The following is a 19,407-nucleotide window of genomic DNA, read 5'->3' as shown; positions in this document are numbered from 1 at the left end:
ATGTCAAGTTTGGTCCAGATACATCATTGTTTGAGTCCACAGTGCTCTCTCGATGTAGGTGAACTACAACTCCTAAATTCAAGGTCAATGCCCACCCACCAAACCCTTCCAGTATTTTCTGTTGATCATGCAAGTTCTGTGTGCCAGGTTTGGTTCAACTCCATCCTTGGTGGAGTTCGGAGTCCTCTTTGATTGTAGGAGAACTTTAAATCCCAGCAACTACAACTCCCAAATAACATAATGCACCCCCTCCCTCCGAACCCTCCAGTATTCAAATTTGGATGTAGTGAGTATCTGTGCCAAATTTGGTCCAATAAATGAAAATACATCCTGCATATCAGATATTTACATTACGATTCATAACAGTAGCAAAATTACATTTATGAAGGTGCAATGAAAGTAATGTTATGGTTGGGGGTCACCACCACATGAGGAACTGTATTAAGGGGTTGCAGGTTGAGAAACACTGATCTAATGGGATCTAGGAATTTGTCATTTGGCCTGAGGGAATGGTTGAAATTTCAAGCACCCTTGCCTCAACTGTAAGCCTCAGGTTTCCATAGGACGGAACTATGGGTGTGAAAGTTGAGTTACTGTGTTTCAGTTACATAGTGTCACTCAATCCCAGGTCAATATGTAGATGGAATCCCACTGGAAATCCCACAAATACTGGAATTTTGCATTTTCTATAATACAAAGCAGGCTGATGTTCTTCAACCAAGAAACTGTTGGTACACCTTCATCCACAGAAGAACTGAGTCAGAGATTTCCAATTTTAGAGCCCATGGTTTCAGACCCTGCACAGCAGCAGTGCACTGCTCACATCCTGCTTCAAGCCACTATAGCATAATAACACACATAATTTAATAGATGAAGCCCACAATAGCACAGAGGACCTGTTCAGTTTGTTGTTTGTGAAAGGCAAGTTGCCACGCTCCCAGGACATACAGAAATATCATTCCCATACTGAACAATAAATCATTTTCACAAGCGTCTCCACCAATTTCCATCTAAAGCACAGATAGGATTCAGATGATCTCCTGATGCTATTTGATTGGGTCCAGCAGCCCTGGCTAGCAAATCTAACAAGGCCGAATACTGGGAACTATATCTAGAGTGCTACACATTCTTCATTAGGAGTAAAAATTCAAGGCAAACTCTAGATTCTTGCTGAGATGCGAGTGTTGAGAAAGAAGACCTTCCACTTTGCAAAAAAATTTTTTTAAAAGATTGGCAAATGTGTGTGTACTGATAGTAAATTATTTCTCAGTTTAAAGAAAGGCAGCAATGGAAGATTTTGTCAGTATATTCTTAGCACTCCAAAATAACTAGATTAGAGTGAAGGACTGAAATAGGCCACGGATTTTATCCAAGCTTGCTTAGTACTTTCCATATGCAAAAAAGACTAATCTTATGATGATGCTTGTGGGATTTCAAGCAGGCACAAATTCTGAATGAAACACATGATTACAAGTTTCATTTCCTGGGGAATCACCATGCAAACACCAGCTTTCCCTATATAATGGCAGCCTCCATCCCTCCGCTGCCCCTCCCGGCCCGCCACACACATTCTTATCAGTGAAGGATAATTCAGAAGGCAGTGGTACATTGCAGCAGTGGCTTGGAAATGGTTTATGTTAGCTAAATTAGGAAATCCAACTCCAAACCTATCCCAAAGGCTTTCTTTAAAAAACACACTAAGTTTAAATAAATATTCTGCTGAAATGCTGCCTGGGGTCTTGACGCTCTGCACTTGATTTATGTAAGAGAAGAGCAAAACACAAACAAGGGAAGCTTAGTATACTGAAAGATAAGTCATTACAGACACTACTTAACATACCCAGAGTGTCACACCTGAGTTATCTTAGCTAGTAACTGTGCCGCCTTACATTTTGAAGGTTGCCAAAATATAAGGAAGGATTGAAAAATATTAGTACCTGCTTCCTAAACATGCCAAAGCATCCTAAAATATTCTATGGATAATGGCACTGTCAGCAAAGGAAGGACAAGGGGGAAAAGGACATCGTTGCCTAGTTAGGGGACTGAATTTGAAATACAGGGAAAGACCTATATGTGGAATTCTGCTGAATCCCCAGGTTTGAAAGGATCCAAGCACTAGAAGTGAAGCTCCACTAGTGCTGGTTAGATTTTACAAAGACTGCCACTCAGGTATCCAGATTAAGTCCTGATGTGCATACTTGCCCATCTGGTTCTCAGTTCCAGAGACAGCAAAGGTTTGGACGAATTTGGCGCCCTGCTATTCCAGATTTTCCGTCTTACTCTCTTTTCCCCAAACAATACAGATGACTATGGAATCACCATGATTCATGGACTCCCTACCCGATGAAGAAAGCATTATTTTTTCTTGAGCAAGATTTTGGGGACCAGTTGGGTGACTGAGGTGATTTTCTTTGTGAAGATGAGAAAGGGAGTGGCACCTACTTCTCACCCCTGAGCTTAGCATCCTTTGCATTTAGCATGCATTCCTGAATAAGGAAGTAAAGAAGCAAAGAAATAGGCAACAGTGGTGTGCCAGGAGTTTCAGGCCTATCCACATGGTTTCACAAGAAACCTTGTGTAAGCTCTTTTCATGAACTTTAGGCAGAAAGGGCACTCTCCCGAAGACCTGGTGCTCTGCTCCCATATACAAATGATCAACGAGAATAGTTGTGGGTTTTGTATGTGTCCACTCTCACTCCTCACATCCTCCTCCTCTTGATATTTCTTGATTTCTTAGTATTCACTTCATACATTTCAACTTGTGAAACCATCTATTTGTGGTCTTTTAAAAGAAAAGTTGTCTTGATTGCCATTGTTATTGCTGTGTGCCTATGTTATTTTTGATTTATGACAACCCTAAGGCCCTTTCTACACTGCCATATATTCCAGTTCAAATCAGGCAATCTGAATTTTATACGGCAGTATAGAAGTTGACGATGATAAAGCTATCACAAGATTTACCTAGCAAGATTTGTTCAGAAGATTTGTTCCCTTTGCCTTCCTCTGTGACTTCCTCTGGATTTCCATATCTGAGCAGGAACTTGAATCCTGGTCTCCAGAGTTGTCAACCAGAACTCAAACCACAATACCAAGCTAGTTATCTATTGTCATAGTTACAATATGTGCATTGAAGTCAGCTCTGATTTATAGCAATCCTGTTTTAGCAAGGCTTATTCACTGGAGAGTTCAATTGCATTTCCCTTAGCGAGTGAGTGTGCTTTGCCCAAGATCATCCAGTAAGTTTCCTTTGTTGATCACACATTCAAACCCTGGTCTACCAGACTTCTACGCCAACCAGGCATGTAGCCCCCCTCAGCCCCCCCCCCCTCCTCCAAATCAAAATCCTGGCAACGGGCCTGACGCCAACACAATTCACCACAACAAACTGTTTCTAAAAATCATACAAATATAATTAAAAATACAAAAATACAAATAATTTCTTTCATTAGAGGTTAAATTATTGCCTTGCCAACACTGCATACGATGAAATGGAAGTGGTTTAAATGATTACAAACTATTACAAGGATCCTTAGAAAGACCCTTGTCCAGGGGACTCTCTTTAAACCTTTCATTTGGTTTCGTTGAGAACATCTTTCTCAAAACTATTGCCTAGCCAATGAAGCCAGGTATAGGACATGCATTTTGATTATAATATATGGACAAAAATACCAACTTCAAATGGGTCTACATTTATCAGACTCTGCAAGATTATAGGCATGCAGATATAATTTGTGGAATATTAGCCAGGATAAACGGGTGTATAGAAGTTAATTTTCAGCAGCAACAAAACATTAGCACACTGTTCATGCATGTATGCATTTTAATTTTGGGGTTTCTAGTCAACCTTTCTCCTAGTGCACAGCCCAAGGCAGCTTAGAGCATGAATTAAAACAGGAGTTAGTCATTTAGGCCCTAACTACTGGGTGCAAAAAAAGGGAGCAACTTATTGTAATTCTTCCTTGATTCTTCCTTAATTCTTCCCTGTTCATTATGTTAGCCACAACCACCTCAGGCCACCAGCTCTTGAATGACATAGTTCCTTGTAGGTGCATGACACAGGACCAAGATACTAGAATTTAAAACTCTTAAAAAAAACTTTGGCCATTATCTGAAACACTGATCGATTGATTTATTTAGATTTATATTATATCACATCTCAAGCTGCCTTAAGATTTTTAAGGCTATAGTATCATTGACCATGTGCTATAGCTATATTAAGCACTGTTAGGCTCTGTGCTGAAATTATGCCTTTCTTTCTTTCTTTCTTTCTTTCTTTTCTTTTCTTTTCTTTTCTTTCTCTCTCCATTTCCACAAATTTTTCCATCTGAAGAGAAATGGAGAAGAAAAACTTATTGCTCATTAAACTATTGCAGTGACCATTTTGGTTTTTACCCTCCTGGAATGCTATTCTGAGATGTAGTTCTGGAGTTAGAAATGACAATTTCCTTGAAAATGGTTCTGCCTTTACAATCCTATGAGTGATGAAATAATGATGGGTTAATTAACAGTTGAATTGCATCTGGTGCTACTCCCTAAAATGCACTTTCTCAAAAGGGGGCTTGCTCTAGCCCAGTGGTTCTCAACCTGGGGTCCCCAGATGTTTTTGGCCTTCAACTCTCAGAAATCCTGACAGCTGGTAAACTGGCTGGGATTTCTGGAAGTTGTAGGCCAAAAACATCTGGGGACCCCAGGTTGAGAACCACTGCTCTAGCCAGTTACAGAAATCTATATGTGTGTGTGAAGAACATGGAGAAACCTATTGCCCATGTATGTGTATGCCTTCAATTTGTATATCGATTTACAGTGACTCCATGTACTTCTTAGGATTTCCTTCTTTTTTTAAAAAAAGGAAAGAAATACTCAGAGGTAGTTTTGACAATTCCAGCCCTGTCTAAAACATAGCTTACTGCATACTGCATTCATTGGCAGTCTCCCATTCAAGTACTAATCAGAGTTAACCAGGTTAGCCTCCAAGAACAGACAGGACCAGGTGCCCTTAGTGCAGTGGTTCTCAACCTGTGGATCCCCAGATGTTTTGGCTTTAAACTCCTAACAGCTAGTAGACTGGCTAAGATTTCTGAGAGTTGTAGGCCAAAACACTTGGGGACCCACAGGTTGAGAACCACTGCCTTAGGGTATTTAGACCCTATACTTCCCATAACTACAATATGCAAAAATATGTGTGTATGTTGGTTGGCTTGTACTACAAAGGCTCCTACATATCTTGATGGATCTGAACCAAACCTAGCATGCATATCCTTCATTATCCAACTGGAGCCCCCGGTGGTGCAGTAAGTTAAACCCTTGTGCTGGCAGGACTGAAGACCGACAGGTCGCAGGTTTGAATCCAGGGAGAGGTGGATGAGCTCCCTCTATCAGCTCCAGCTCCTCATGCGGGGACATAAGAGAAGCCTCCCACAAGGATGATAAAACATCAAATCATCCGGGCATCCCCTGGGCAACATCCTTACAGATGGCCAATTCTCTTACACCAGAAGCGACTTGCAATTTCTCAGGTCGCTCCTGACATGAAAAAAAAATCCAACTCCAAAAGGGAAGGGAAGGAAGAAGGGATGAAGGAAGGAAAGGAAGAAAGAAAAACAAGAGAAGGGAAGGAAGAGAAAGCAAAGCAAGCAAGCCAACAAAAAAAGAAAGGGAGACAGTATATGAGGGAACGCAAGGGAAGAATCACAGCCAAATGGAAAATTTCGCTGGGTGGAATAATTTCTCAATGGGGACCAATCCCCTCATTTTGTCCCTCCAACCCCTGTCAATAGATATAGCCCTTTCTCTTCAGAGACACTTTTCTTCTGATGTCCTTATTATTTACATCAACACCGTTTGTAGCCATGATTAATGTTAGCTCAGTCCCCTCCCTGCCCAGGTGTTCAAACTGTTTAACAAACTGGAGTGAACTAGCATTAAGCAGTGTTGACACCAATGTGAAAGCTTGATTATGGTCAAAGCCAGCAAGACCATTTTTTGTTGGAGAGATGGGAGAAAAAACATTTCAGCCTGTATGCAAATCTAGCATCGGTTATTAAATAGATGGCACTCAAAGGTTATCTATGTAAGAAAGACAAAACAAAATGCATGTACAAATTGCATCCAGAATTTTATCATAACACAGTTTGTTTTAAATCTCCTAAAGCAGTGGTTATCAACCTGTGGGTCCCCAGATGTTTTTGCTTTCAACTCCCAGAAATCTTAACAGCCGGTAAACTGGCTAGGATTTTTGGGAGTTGTAAGCCAGAACATCTGGGGACCCGCAGGTTGAGAACCACTGTCTTAAAGGAAGGCAGTTGCCATGATGAACACAAATGAATTCAGTCCTCACCCCATCTTCACCACCTGTTCCATAAGGAAATGTTAAAGGCAGAACAGTAAACAGGGAAAATAGTTACCTTTCAACTCTCTGAAGAAGTCTCCATCAGTTAACCTACAGGAGCTCTTCACATACCAGGAGAAAAGGAGAAAGGAAGCCGAGAACAAGGCCTGTATCCACAATACACAACGTCTTTCCTGAGAAAGAAAAAAAAACACAATTAGCCACCACATTTCTGATGAAGAGTATGATCATCCTTAAATGTGAGAAAAATCACACAAACACAGACACAGGTCTTTCAGTTTCCCAATTACATTAGAAAACACATTAGCACAAACCTCAACACATTAGATTGAAATATTAAACATGAAGTTGATATGTATATTGCTAAAGCAAATTCCAGCTATTTGTTTTAGAATTACTTTGCAAATTTGACATTGTCTACATCCAGCCAGTTAAGAGAAACTAATGTCTCCTTATTGCAGAGATAGTAAATTTACATAGCCTTTTTTATATGCAAAGAGTGTCATGACCATAATCTGAGTCATTCCTTCCACAATCTTTCCAAGGCATCACTGTAATTCTGATTGTACAGATGGGGAAGTGAAACATAGTTGTAGTGTCTTTCTCAAGGCCACCCAAGGAGATCCTCCAAACCTACCATTCTAACCAGGGATCCAGAGTGGCAACTTTATTCAACTTGCCAAACCTGGTCTGTGTTAACATAATAAAAATGTGAGGAAAGAATGAGTGAGACACCATAATCAGTAATATAAATAAAATATACCCTTCTGAGTTAGGTATCTTTAGGCAGCATTATGATGGGAAGTCCTCCATGACCTTAAAAAATACAGAGATTTGGATAGTCACACCAGTTAATAACTGATGTGCTAGCTAAATCTGAAGTGCTAAATATTTGCAAATTTACCTTCCCGTCTATCAATAAATAAGAGAAGGAAGAATAATACAAAATATATCCATATAGTCTTCAGGATTCTGTAGAAAAAGGGACAACCCCAAAGGAGAAGAGTTGATTTCTGTAGTTATTTCATGCTGATACTATTTTAATCTTGATTATGTATGTTTTCTATTCTGCTCTGTCTTTTGCAAACCCCCTCAAGGCCTGACCTGGGAAAAAGACTAGCTATAAATAAACTGATGGATAGGTGGATTTTATGTGTGTTGAGAGAGGTAGTTAAGTGAGTTATTGTAAGCTGGCACAGCCATTTGGCACAGTTATTGCCACCCATTCACCCCATCCAGGCCCATCCACACTACAGCCCTGAAGAGAGTCCATGGCAACTGTAAAAATGTTGTGGTTTGTGAAGATTTTTCACATTGGGAAGAAAATGGCTAAAACTTGTCATTTTTTCTCAGCAGAAATTACATGTCTACAAAGTTGCTGAAAACTCCAGGATCCTCAATTTCCACAAACAGATTTTTACTCTCAGGTTTTCCCAGAGCAAAAGAATGATTTTGAAACCAAATTAGGACCGTAAGGTAGATATTTCTTCACATTTTTTCTTTCTACATTGTTGCTACTGTTGCGAAGCAAGCAGATCTTAGCCACGTCCCATGCACAAGACTCACAGACACGAGTCAAAATGAACAGAAAAAGATTACTCTAAATATCAGAGATGAAACACAAACTTGCAATGTTGCATACAAAAACAAACATTGCAAGAATAGTCTTTGTAAGTAACACAAAATAAGGCATCTTCCTCTTCAGTCAAATGAGAAAACAGCTATTCTACCATAGCCTCCTTTAGAGCAGTACAACAGCCTCCCTCCAAACTGCTCCTCAGAGCAGAACGTTTGAGCATAGATCTCCTCAGAGAAAAAGCTCTCCAGAACTGTATTCTAAAAACCCATACAGTTATACCCTATCAGGTGTGGTCCAAGATTGCTGGTTGACCTACATTACGAGCTGCCCATAATAATTGCCACCATAAGGTTTTTTTCAACACACACACTTGGTCCTGCTACAACTTACTGTAACAGTTACCTGAATGATCCAGTTGTCCCCAACATTCAGATCCAACACCACTGATTCCACAAGGATAACAAAATCAGAATTGGAGGGAATTATAGGGCTTGCTAGATCACTTATGTAGAACATTATAATTATAATAATCCAAATAAATAATGGGAGATAGTGCTATTGTAGCCAGAACTTTACTCCAGCATGCACACACTCATGTATACAGAATATTGACAGATTTCAAGGAATCCAGTGGGCATGCTCTCTAACAAAACCACACAGCTCAATGAGGGCTGAGCACATTTTTGCAAGTCCTACATGTTAATTCATTTTTCCTCAGCTTGCCAGAATATGGAAGTTCAGCTTGGTTTGACATGCACCTATGCATGCAGACAGCCAGCTTACCACATGTAAGCAAACAGAATTAGAGAGCGGTGTGTTCAGCATGGCAAGAGAACCCAAACATTCAATCTAATCAAATTTAAGTGATAACTGAAGAGAAAACAGCTGTGTTCACAATCTCTCTACAAAGATCTACAACTGTAAATTTTTTCTAATGGGTTTAGCCCAATCATTTTCCTAAGCCGTACCATTAGCAAAAACAAGCCTGCAGCCAGAGCAGCGTGAGCCAGGATTTCATTAGAGCTCACGTGGAGCACAGTAATTTCTGGACACTACTTGGATCCAGAGAACCAAAATTAAACCAGGTACTTCTGAAGGTGGGTTTGGTTGCCTTGAAGATTTACTTACTCAGATTTACAGCCTACTATAACCTTATATGATCATTGCCTCTTACAAAAGTATTATTTTGATAAAGCACTAAGAATATATACAAAAGCTGCATACAGTTCACTAAAGCCAAGTCTGAAACCTACACTTGAATAAATGGCCAAATCAAAAATACATTTGAAGAGGCTCTTAGATAGACTTCAGGGTGGCTGACATTGATACTAAAGTGGAGAAAATGCCATTAAGAACCCCATAAAGTTTATCCTCAGGTCATATTAGATGTACAGTCGGCTCCCTGTATTTGTAGATTTGACATCTGTAGATATGGTTATTCACAGGTTTGTCACTAACCCTCCAAAGGCTTTATCCCCTGTCTCCTAGAGCCCAAGGTTGCTATGTACACATTCGCACAGCAGCCTTGAATTTTAGGAGGGGATAGTGCCAGTGATCATGGTAGTTGTGGCCACATGCCTTCAGTGCTGATACAGCTTTGGGCCTGGGGTTGGGTGCTATTATTTGTCGTGTCAGGAGCAACTTGAGAAACTGCAAGTCGCTTCTGGTGTGAGATAATTGGCCGTCTGCAAGGACGTTGCCCAGGGGGCACCTGGATGATTCGATGTTTTTATCATCCTTGTGGGAGGCTTCTCTCATGTCCCCGCATGAGGAGCTGAAGCTGGTAGAGGGAGCTCATCTGCCTCTCCCCGGATTCAAATCTGCGACCTGTCGGTCTTCAGTCCTGCCGGCACAGGGGTTTAACCCACTGCGCCACCGGGGGCACCGGGGGTCGGGTGCTGAACCAGAACAATGGGTGACAAGGCCACATAGGGATAGTGAAGTCTCTTTCCTCCCACATCTACTAGTTGCAGCTTCTGCTGTCCCATTTCTATTAGCTGTGGGGAGGCTTGCCCATCCTTCTTGACCCTTTCTCTGCCTTGCCCACATCTCTGTTTCTCTACCCTTCTATATGGCAGCAGAGTTCAGGAAAGTACCTGAGGCCATGAGCATGCAGGGAGCCATGCCACTTCCCTCTCTTCTCTGCAGCATTGATAGAAATAGCAAGAAAATGAAAGAATTTAGAAGGTTCGCCCATTAGTTGTTCATCAGACAGCTCGGCCTCTTTTATGCTTAGAAAAATTGACACTCTAGCATCATCTTGCCAGAGGCCGAATAACTGAAGACATCATTGAGACTACATGGCACACATTCTTAATGTATATATCCAATGCAAATTTTGACCAGTGCCCATTGTTGAACCATATTGTGTTTTGGAAGCTATAATGACATACATGGATTGCGGTCTGATTTTGTCATTTGTGATTGTCTGAGTGCACTTCAAATTGTCTGATTGTACCTGGAAAACTGTCTGCCATGGGATAGCGCAGGTGGGAAAATATAATTATATGCATCTATGTGTAAATTTGAATCAAAGAATCAGAGTTGGAAGAGACCACATGGGCCATCTAGTCTAACCCCCTGCTATGCAGGAAAAGCACAATCAAAATACTCCTGACAGATGGCCACCCAGCCTCTGTTTAAAAGCCTCCAAAAAAAGGAGCTTCCATCATACTCTAAGACAATGAGTTCCACTATTGAACAGCTCTTATGCTGAAGTCAGTTTCCTGTAATTTGAACCCACTGCTAGTCTCTAGGGAAGCAGAAAAGAAGACCTGGTCCCTCCTCCTTATAACATCCTTTCAAATATATATACATGGCTATCATGTCTCCTCTCAACCTTCTCTTTTGCAGTCTAAACATACCAAGCTCTTTAAGCCACTCCTCATAGAGCATGGTCTCCAGACCCTTGATCGTTTGCGCTAAAAGTTCCAGTTCATCTGATTTATTTTTCATGCTCTGGGCATTAGTATGGAGATATTTAAGCCCATGGGATATTTCCTGATGCTGTTTATTTGAAATTATTGTCCTATTGCTGTTTAATATTTGTTCCGTTTGTCCAACTCTTCTCTTTACCCTTAGGGCTGTACCTTCCAGGCCTTTACAAACTACTGTTCCCAAGGATATTGTCACCCTCCCCCACACAACTTAGTTTAAAGTCTGCTTGATCAGGTTTTTGAGACTCTCATCAAAAACATTCCTTCCAACTTCTGTGAGGTTCAGTCCATTCCATGCCAAAAGCCCATCTTCCTGAAAAACAGACCAGGAAGCTAAATAATTTTTCCTGACAATACCTGTGGAGCCGGTTTGTCACCTCTGCTATTTTTCTCACCCTCCCTGGGCTGCATCATGCAACTGGGAAGAGAGATGAAAAGAGAACCTGTACATTAAGATCTCTTAGCTTTCTTCTTAGAACTTTAAAATCCTTTCTGATCTTTTGAAGACTATGCCTTGCAGTATTGTTGTTTCTTACATGAACCAACAGGAGTGTGGTGGTCAGTGGGCTTGATGAGTCTCATCAGCCAGTCAGTTACATGATGGATTTTTGCCCCAGGGAGACAGCATACTTCAAAAGGCATTCTATTATGTTTGCAAATCACTGCTTCTGTTCCCCTCAGAAGGGAGTCCCTTGCTACCAGCACACGTTTCCTGTGAAGACTGACAGTGTCACTTTTTTGTATGGTGCTCTGCAGGTCTCTTGAGGTCTAACTCTGATGATCTTGTTCCTGTTCCTCTTCATTTTTGGCTGGATATTGTAGCTCTAAATTGGCCTCTTCCTCAGAGACTCCCCCATACATTCATCAAGAACAATTCAGTCAGATATGTCCAAGACCCTTTCTTTTTCCCCAGTGTGTTCTTGTTCTGAATAATCTATGATTGGGAAAAGAGCCTCTGCTTCATTCTGTAACTCAAGATTCTGTGTTTGTGAACTGTCCTCCTCCTCATTGATATCTCACATACATTCATCAAGGACAGTCCACTCAGTTGTTTCTACAAAAACTGTCACCTTCCCAAAGTGTTCCACATCCTCAGAATCTGTTACTGAGTAGAGAACTTCAAATGAATTATGTAACTCCAGATTTACAGAATGATACATAGTCCTCCTCTTCCTCCTTCTAAGCGTGACATTCCTTCGAGCATCAGCACTTGAAGTGACCTCCTCATAACCATGCCCTGCATGATCATCTGATGAGTGTTCTGAATGGTCTGTTGGGCTGTGTCCAAGAAAAATGAATTCTCTAATATTCTGAAGGGTAATAAGTCAGGCCTCCAGTTTCAGGATCTTCTCTTTCATCGAAGTAAGCTTTTTGCACTTGATGTAGATGTAGTTCACCAGGTGTTCTGGAAAGAAGATGAGCACCCCACAGCCCTGCACATGATTGCCACACCTTCTCCTCGCTCCATATCCTGGTGACTTCATCTGATGAAGTCCAAACAGGACTTTTTACAGAACTCTGGTCCCTCTTCTCAAAACACCTCACTAATAATATAAAAGAGCTTAAAGCACTGTAAAATAGACCAATTAGGGAAAATAAAGTGATGAAAACAGCTGAAGACGTATGTGTTCATAAAGATAAAAATGTATGCTTACCAGATGTATCGTGTACTACAACCCTAAATGTTCACAGTGTTGGCATATTTTGCTGGAATACACACAATGTCTGTGTTAAAATGAACAAAACAAGATCAAAGCCTTTCAGAGTGCCGTACATATCAATTCTGATTGCAATTTGAGATACATGTGTGACAATTACTTTACGCACAAGAAAAAAAGATAGTATTTACCCCAGCCACAGTGTTGTAACAATGGAAAGGTCACTGTCATTTTACTACAGTATCCAGTTCTCCTTGCCACAAAATATCTCCATTGCTACACAGACTGACTTTCACTGTATTGCCTAGATAATATTTACCAACATAACATCACATTTCCTCTTCTACCCAGAAATCAAATGTAAACTCCCACTCAGTTTGGGGGTTATTATTTATAAATACAGAGAATAGTGAAATGATGTAACATCAGAAAACTTCTATCTTGAAGATCAGTCTTTGATACTGCCAATTATATGTTCCCCAAATAGAAAACATCTTTGGCTTAAAGTGAAAACGTGAAGCAATACCTCCCAAACCCAGAAAAATATAGACCAAGGATTAAACCACCCTCTCAATTCAATGAATGAAATGTTGTTTTTACCTTGTCTTCCATTCTAACTAAACACCACAGCATCATCCTACTAGCCACTCTTCTCAAGACCGAGTCTCAATTTATTCACCATGTCCAATCCTTCATTGCATCTAGACTCCAGTTCAAGACTTCCACAACCTCAAAAGCCACAAACTTCAGACAACTTCATCCAGAAACCTCATGCAGATGTTTAAAATGTTTATGGGACAGTTCTGATCCTTGCAGCACTCAAATGTTCATGGTCAGCATGCTGAACAGCAGTCATCCACTACTTTCTGAAAACATTAATCCCACATCAGCCAAAAGGTTTACAAACCCTCCCTGGATCCCTGGACTTTAGTTATTACAGACCAGTGTCTAACGTTCCTTTTTGGGCAAGGTGGTTGATAAGGCAGTTGCCTTCCAACTCCAGGCAATATTGGATGACACATACTTCACTGACTCAATTCAAACCAGCTTCAGGGCAGAATATGGTTGAGACTGCTGTGGCCGCCTTTTGTGGATGATCTCCATCTTAACACTGGCAAGGTTTGTGTCTCCCTGTTAATCCTTCTAGACCTCTCAACAGCTTTTGACCATGGTATACTTCTGGAACACCTATAGGGCCTGGGAATCGGTGACACTGTGTTGCAGTGGTTCTGGCTGTATCTCTCAAGCAGGTTCCAGATGGTGGTGCTTGGGGATAGTGGCTCGTCAAAAAAGAAGCTGTTATATGGCATCCCAGAAGGTGCCATGTTATCCCCAATCTTTTTAAATATTTACATGTGATCATCCGGAGGCATGGAGTTGGTGTTTTCAGTATGCTGATGATACTGAAATGTATTTCTCCATGCTTTCAAAAAAAAAAAAAAGGCTCAGCTAAGGATAGTATAAAAATAGTAAAGAGTAGAGACATCAGACTGGCAACAAGGATCCGCCTAGTCAAAGCCATGGTATTCCCTGTAGTAACCTACGGATGTGAGAGCTGGACCTTAGGGAAGGCTGAGCGAAGGAAGATCAATGCTTTTGAGCTGTGGTGTTGGAGGAAAGTGCTGAGAGTGCCTTGGACTGCGAGAAGATCCAACCAGTCCATCCTCCAGGAAATAAAGCCCGACTGCTCACTGGAGGGAAGGATACTAGAGACAAAGTTGAAGTACTTTGGCCACATCATGAGGAGACAGCAAAGCCTAGAGAAGACAATTATGCTGGGGAAAGTGGAAGGCAAAAGGAAGAGGGGCCGACCAAGGGCAAGATGGATGGATGGCATCCTTGAAGTGACTGGACTGACCTTGAAGGAGCTGGGGGTGGTGACGGCCGACAGGGAGCTCTGGCATGGACTGGTCCATGAGGTCACGAAGAGTCGGAGATGACTGAACGAATGAACAACAACAAGGATAGTATGTCTCCTCTGAATGAATGCCTGGAGGCAATGGGCTGTATGGGGAAAAACAAATTGAAACTGAATCCATACAAAACAGAGGATCTTGTAATCAAGGGTCCTAATCTAGAGATGGAAATGTGTCAACCAGTTCTGGATGTGGTTATATTCCCCCCAAATACCGTGTTCACAGCTTGGGAGTGCTCCTGGATTCGTCTCTCCAAATTTCAGCTTAGGTCGATGCGATGGTCAGGAGTGCTTGCTTACTACCAGCTTTGGCTGATGCGCAGTGACTGTATTTTATTTTTAAGGATTTACAAGATGTGCTACACATACAACAATAGACCTGGCAGAAACAAAAACCTCTATCTATGAGCTCAGTATTCTATAGAACAGTCTTGTGTTGTTGTGATATCAACACCTGCTATTTTAACACAAGAGACAGCCCGATATCTGACAGACATTTTATCTTCCATTTCCTTGAAACTTTTTGCCCCTCACAAAAGTTGTGGAAAGAGAAACATTTATTGTCAAAGGAAACCACAGTTTCTGGTTCTATCCACAAAATGATCAAGCTCCAGGTTTTCTAATACAACCAACCACAAAGAAAGACTGCTCTAAAAATGGTATTCAGTGAAAGTGATTGTCCCTTTCCACACACATCCTTTTTAGAAGCAGCAGTTTTGTTTCCCAAACAGCTGTACTTCCTACCACCAATAACCCATAATGTCTGCCAACTGTTTCTCACAGACAAACATCTGACCACAGAGCACTCCAAGTATACGCCAGTTCTATGATGGGACAGAGTCACTGGCTGTCTGCAAACCCACTTCTTCATTCCACTGTGACCTTCTTCACATAGCCACACATTTGTTCCCAGAGAAAAGGAAAACTTTACAGAATGATGCTACTTCCTCAGCCTGCTTGAGGAACCTCCACATTCCCTACATCTCAAGAGTAATGCTCCCTACACCCATCCACATTTTTGCTTGTTTTCCTCAAGCTGCTGTTGAATCTTCCTGAAAACAGTAGGCGGGTGGCAATTTTCTTTTTTAGGAAACCAAGGTGAGCTTTGATATGAGGATCAAAACGATCATATTTCATCTTGGGAAGAAATTAGTGCAGGTTTTCACTCACACTGTGTTGTGGGTGCCTAGATATAAACCCACGGCTGCTGGAAAAAAATATCCCCATGGAGCATGATAAGCCATGGGAACAACGCAACCACTATTTATTTCTAAATTTTCAGGTAGACCTGAAAAATTGACAACCCCCACCCCCACACACACAAACACAGTTAAAGTATACAAAAACTATCAAAAGCAATGCTTGCATAGCCTGAAAACCGAATCCCAAAAAGGGATCTTCACATGTACTCAAAGTAGAATCCACCATAGAAGAAGCACTGAGCATCTATCCTTCAAAACACAACAATTAACTATGAAAACCACCAACAAATGCAATAAGCCAAAGTGCTTCTGCAAGAGGTAAGGCTCTTGTGAGAATACACGGCAGAGTCAGATTGTCAAACAAACAGATGCCAAGCATGGAGTGGACTTCTCTTGGGGATGACGGTTGTCAAGTTCAAACCCTTTCTGTCATAGTCAGTACAAACCTTTGTTTAGTGCAACTCCTCTTTTTTTTCTTTTCTTTTTTTTTGGCAATTCTGAAAAGCCATTATCTTCCTGGGTCATGGATCTTAGGGACATTTTTTCGCTTGAAATATTTCCATTTAATGTTTCATTCTTGGTAGCTATTGCGCAGATGTAGTGTTGGGTCCTCAAGTTCCACCTGAAGTCATTTAATCCCTGAGTTTGTTTAAATCCAGGCCAGTTTTTTTTTAAAAAAAGGACGACGAGTGGCTACCATTTCTTAAAAACACACAGTAAAGTGCATTAAATTATTGATAGCCATTAAACAGGGGAGGGGGGATTAAACCAGCTCTCAGCTTTTATCAATCATTAATGCAGTTTCCACCAGAGCATCTCACTGGGCAGATATCGCATAGCGCAGAACACAGAACACAAACCCAGGGGGCATGAATTTATTTTTGGCAGAGAAAGAAATAAAAATTCAGCAGAGCAAGAAACAAGAGGTACAGCAGAGATTTTTTGTTTGGAGCAATTAACCCAGTCAAAGGTGAAGACTTAACTAGGGCTTAGTGCCACCATAACAAAAATCGTTTCACACTTTATAATTGAGTAAACCTAGTTTGTCACCAGAGCTGCAGCCAACCTTGGCTGTCTGTCAAATCTGCCAGAACAACAGTATGTGTTTTCAGGCATACAATTTATCATACACGAAAAAACCCATCCTTGAAAGACACACTCCCAGTTCTACTACCAAGAATGACATCTCTGTGGCAAGTTCTCCCTCTCCATTATGTCTAAATCAGGGATCTTCAAACTAAGGCCCGGGGGCCGGATGTGGCCCTCTAAGGTCATTTACCTGGCCCTCGCTCAGGGTCAACCTAAGTCTGAAACAACTTGAAAGCACACAACAACAATAACAACAACGACAACCCGATCTCATCAGCCAAAAGCAGGCCAACACTTCCTATTGAAATACTAATGTTTATATTTGTTAAAATTGTTCTTTTAAATTATTGTATTTTTTAAGTGTACACTACAAATAAGATAAGTGCAGTATACATAACAATTCATTCATGCTTTTTTCAAAATATAATCCTGCCCTCCAACAGTTTGAGGGACTGTGACCTGGCCCTCTGTTTAAAAAGTTTGAGGACCCCTGGTCTAAATAGTGTTTATCCCATGGCCCAGTATTATTACAGTAGGGCTGCTTCTTCCTCATTTAAGAAAAGCCAGAAAAGGTGAAAACAATCAGGGACATCTAATCACCTCTCAACAAAAGATTTCTCCAGGCACATCCAGGCTATCAAATGCTAATCAAGGTGGTCAGTTGAAACATTCACACCTAGCTTCAGCAGACAAGAGTCCTTTGTCCCACCCAGGTCATTCCACAGATATATAAACCCTTTTCCCTAGTTCCAACAGACCTCACTACCTCTGAGGATGCTTGCCATAGATGCAGGCAAAATGTCAGGAGAGAATGCCTCTAGAACATGGCCATATAGCCCGAAAAAACCTACAACAACCCAGAAACTTGCAATGCCTCTAGAACATGGCCATATAGCCCGAAAAAACCTACAACAACCCAGAAAATGCAATAATACCAGTATTACATAACAGTGTTTAAGGATTCTAATGACATTCTTCGTTAACACTCTCAAGGCACTATTTCTTCTCCTTTTCTCACCTATCTACCATCTCTTCTCAACATGATTTCCTTGCTACATGGCTACTGGGAACATTTCTGTCACTGGCCAAGGAGATGTATAACAATAGATTAAAAAGTGTTTTTTTTTTTTAAAAAAGTACTCTCCGGTGAAAACAAAAGAGTGGAAAAATGATCTCATTAGGAGTTTATCAAATGATGACACCATTATTTGACCAAAGTTAGCCTCACAGAAATTACATTTCACACAATGATTTGTACAGAATTAATGGTGTGAATCCAGGATTGATTGAAATAAACAAAATAAATAAAATACAAATGGAAACAATCAGCATTATAGGAAAAAATGAAATGCAGTAATTTGCAAACAAAGTCCTCATCGATGCATCAAAGATTCTATACTTTGATGAATAATTATCCATTTCAGAATATCCTACAATATCTGCTTTGAACTAGGTTATCTGTGTCCACAGTGCCATATATTCCAGTTCAAAGCAGATAATGAGGGATTTTATTCAGCTGTGTGGAAGGGGCCTCAGAGAAACCCATAAGCAGGACATGTACGGATTCCTCTCCCCATTGCTGCTCCTCAGACCCTTTCACACAAATATAGTGCTATGTTCCACTTCAACCACCACGGCTCGATCCTGGGATTTGTAATTTAGGGAGGGCACTTATTCTCAGCCAGAAAGCTCCTACAAATACCAGGATTGTGAAGGACCTTGTCATGACAGTTTAAGTGGAATATCTGCAATGGTGTAGTGCAAAAGAGTTCCCTCGCAATTGGCATTGAGAGCACGCCACTCCAGTCCTATATTACAGCTACAGCTATATTGCCACGGCTGACATTTATTCTGTGGGAGTGTTCCCTCTCAAATCCTTATCTATTTGTTTCACTTGTTGTTTCCTCAAAGAAGCTCAGGCTACTGACTTTGTTCTTGTCATTTCATTTATATCTCACCTTTCCTCCACTGAGCTCAAGGCTTTGTACATACGCCGCCTCCTCACTTAATCTTCACATCGACTCTAGGAGGCTAGTTAGGCTAAAAGAGAAAGAAAGAGTGGCCTAAAGTCACCTGATGAACTTCAGTGGAAACCAGAATCTGGATTTCTCAAGTCCCATTCCAAGGTTCTAGGCACTTACATCACAATGGCACTTAACTACCAGCGTTGTTCGGCTTACTATCAACCCTGTTGGAAAGGTTCACTGCTAACATCTTACCCAAGGCTACCTAATAAGCTTTATAGTCAAGTGGGCACTTGAACCCATGTCGAATGAATTAAAGTAATGCTTTCTTATACTGTTTCTTACTGCTTTCGCATCTTCAGTTCAGTGTCAGAGTTTCCCATTACTTGCATAAACTATTACGCACATAAATGGAACACATTCTCTATCTGACATTGAATGTGATATGTTCTGAATTTACAACGCAGATACCGTCCTTATAGCATGGTTGCCAAAACAGCAGCACCAGGAAGATAGGGCCTTTGCAAACACTGCTGTCTGTTGTTTCTCAGCCAGGGAACAATTGCACTTTGGACCTTTCATCAAATATAACTGTGTAACTTCACAAAGGGCTCCCCCCTTGCAATCTGGTAGTTGGGAAACAGCCGCAAAAACACATTAGTATTCATAAACACATAATTTGCATGCCTTGGTTGCTACTCCACATTTTAATTAG

General features: G+C 41.0%; 1 protein-coding gene across 5 annotated transcripts in view; it reads right to left on the bottom strand.

The window, feature by feature from the left end:
* The window catches only part of ZMIZ1 (zinc finger MIZ-type containing 1), a 520,385-nt gene that overhangs the window by 405,239 nt on the left and 95,739 nt on the right, over positions 1-19,407 (bottom strand). For all 5 annotated transcript variants that reach the window (XM_060769065.2, XM_060769068.2, XM_060769069.2 and 2 more), the window contains exon 2: positions 6,405-6,522. The gene's annotated coding sequence lies outside the window, so the exon portion shown is untranslated. The remainder of the gene's footprint in view (positions 1-6,404; positions 6,523-19,407) is intronic.

Source organism: Anolis sagrei, chromosome 3, assembly GCF_037176765.1.
Source record: "Anolis sagrei isolate rAnoSag1 chromosome 3, rAnoSag1.mat, whole genome shotgun sequence".
NCBI lineage: Eukaryota > Metazoa > Chordata > Lepidosauria > Squamata > Dactyloidae > Anolis > Anolis sagrei.
This window is presented reverse-complemented; position numbering and strand designations above follow the sequence as displayed.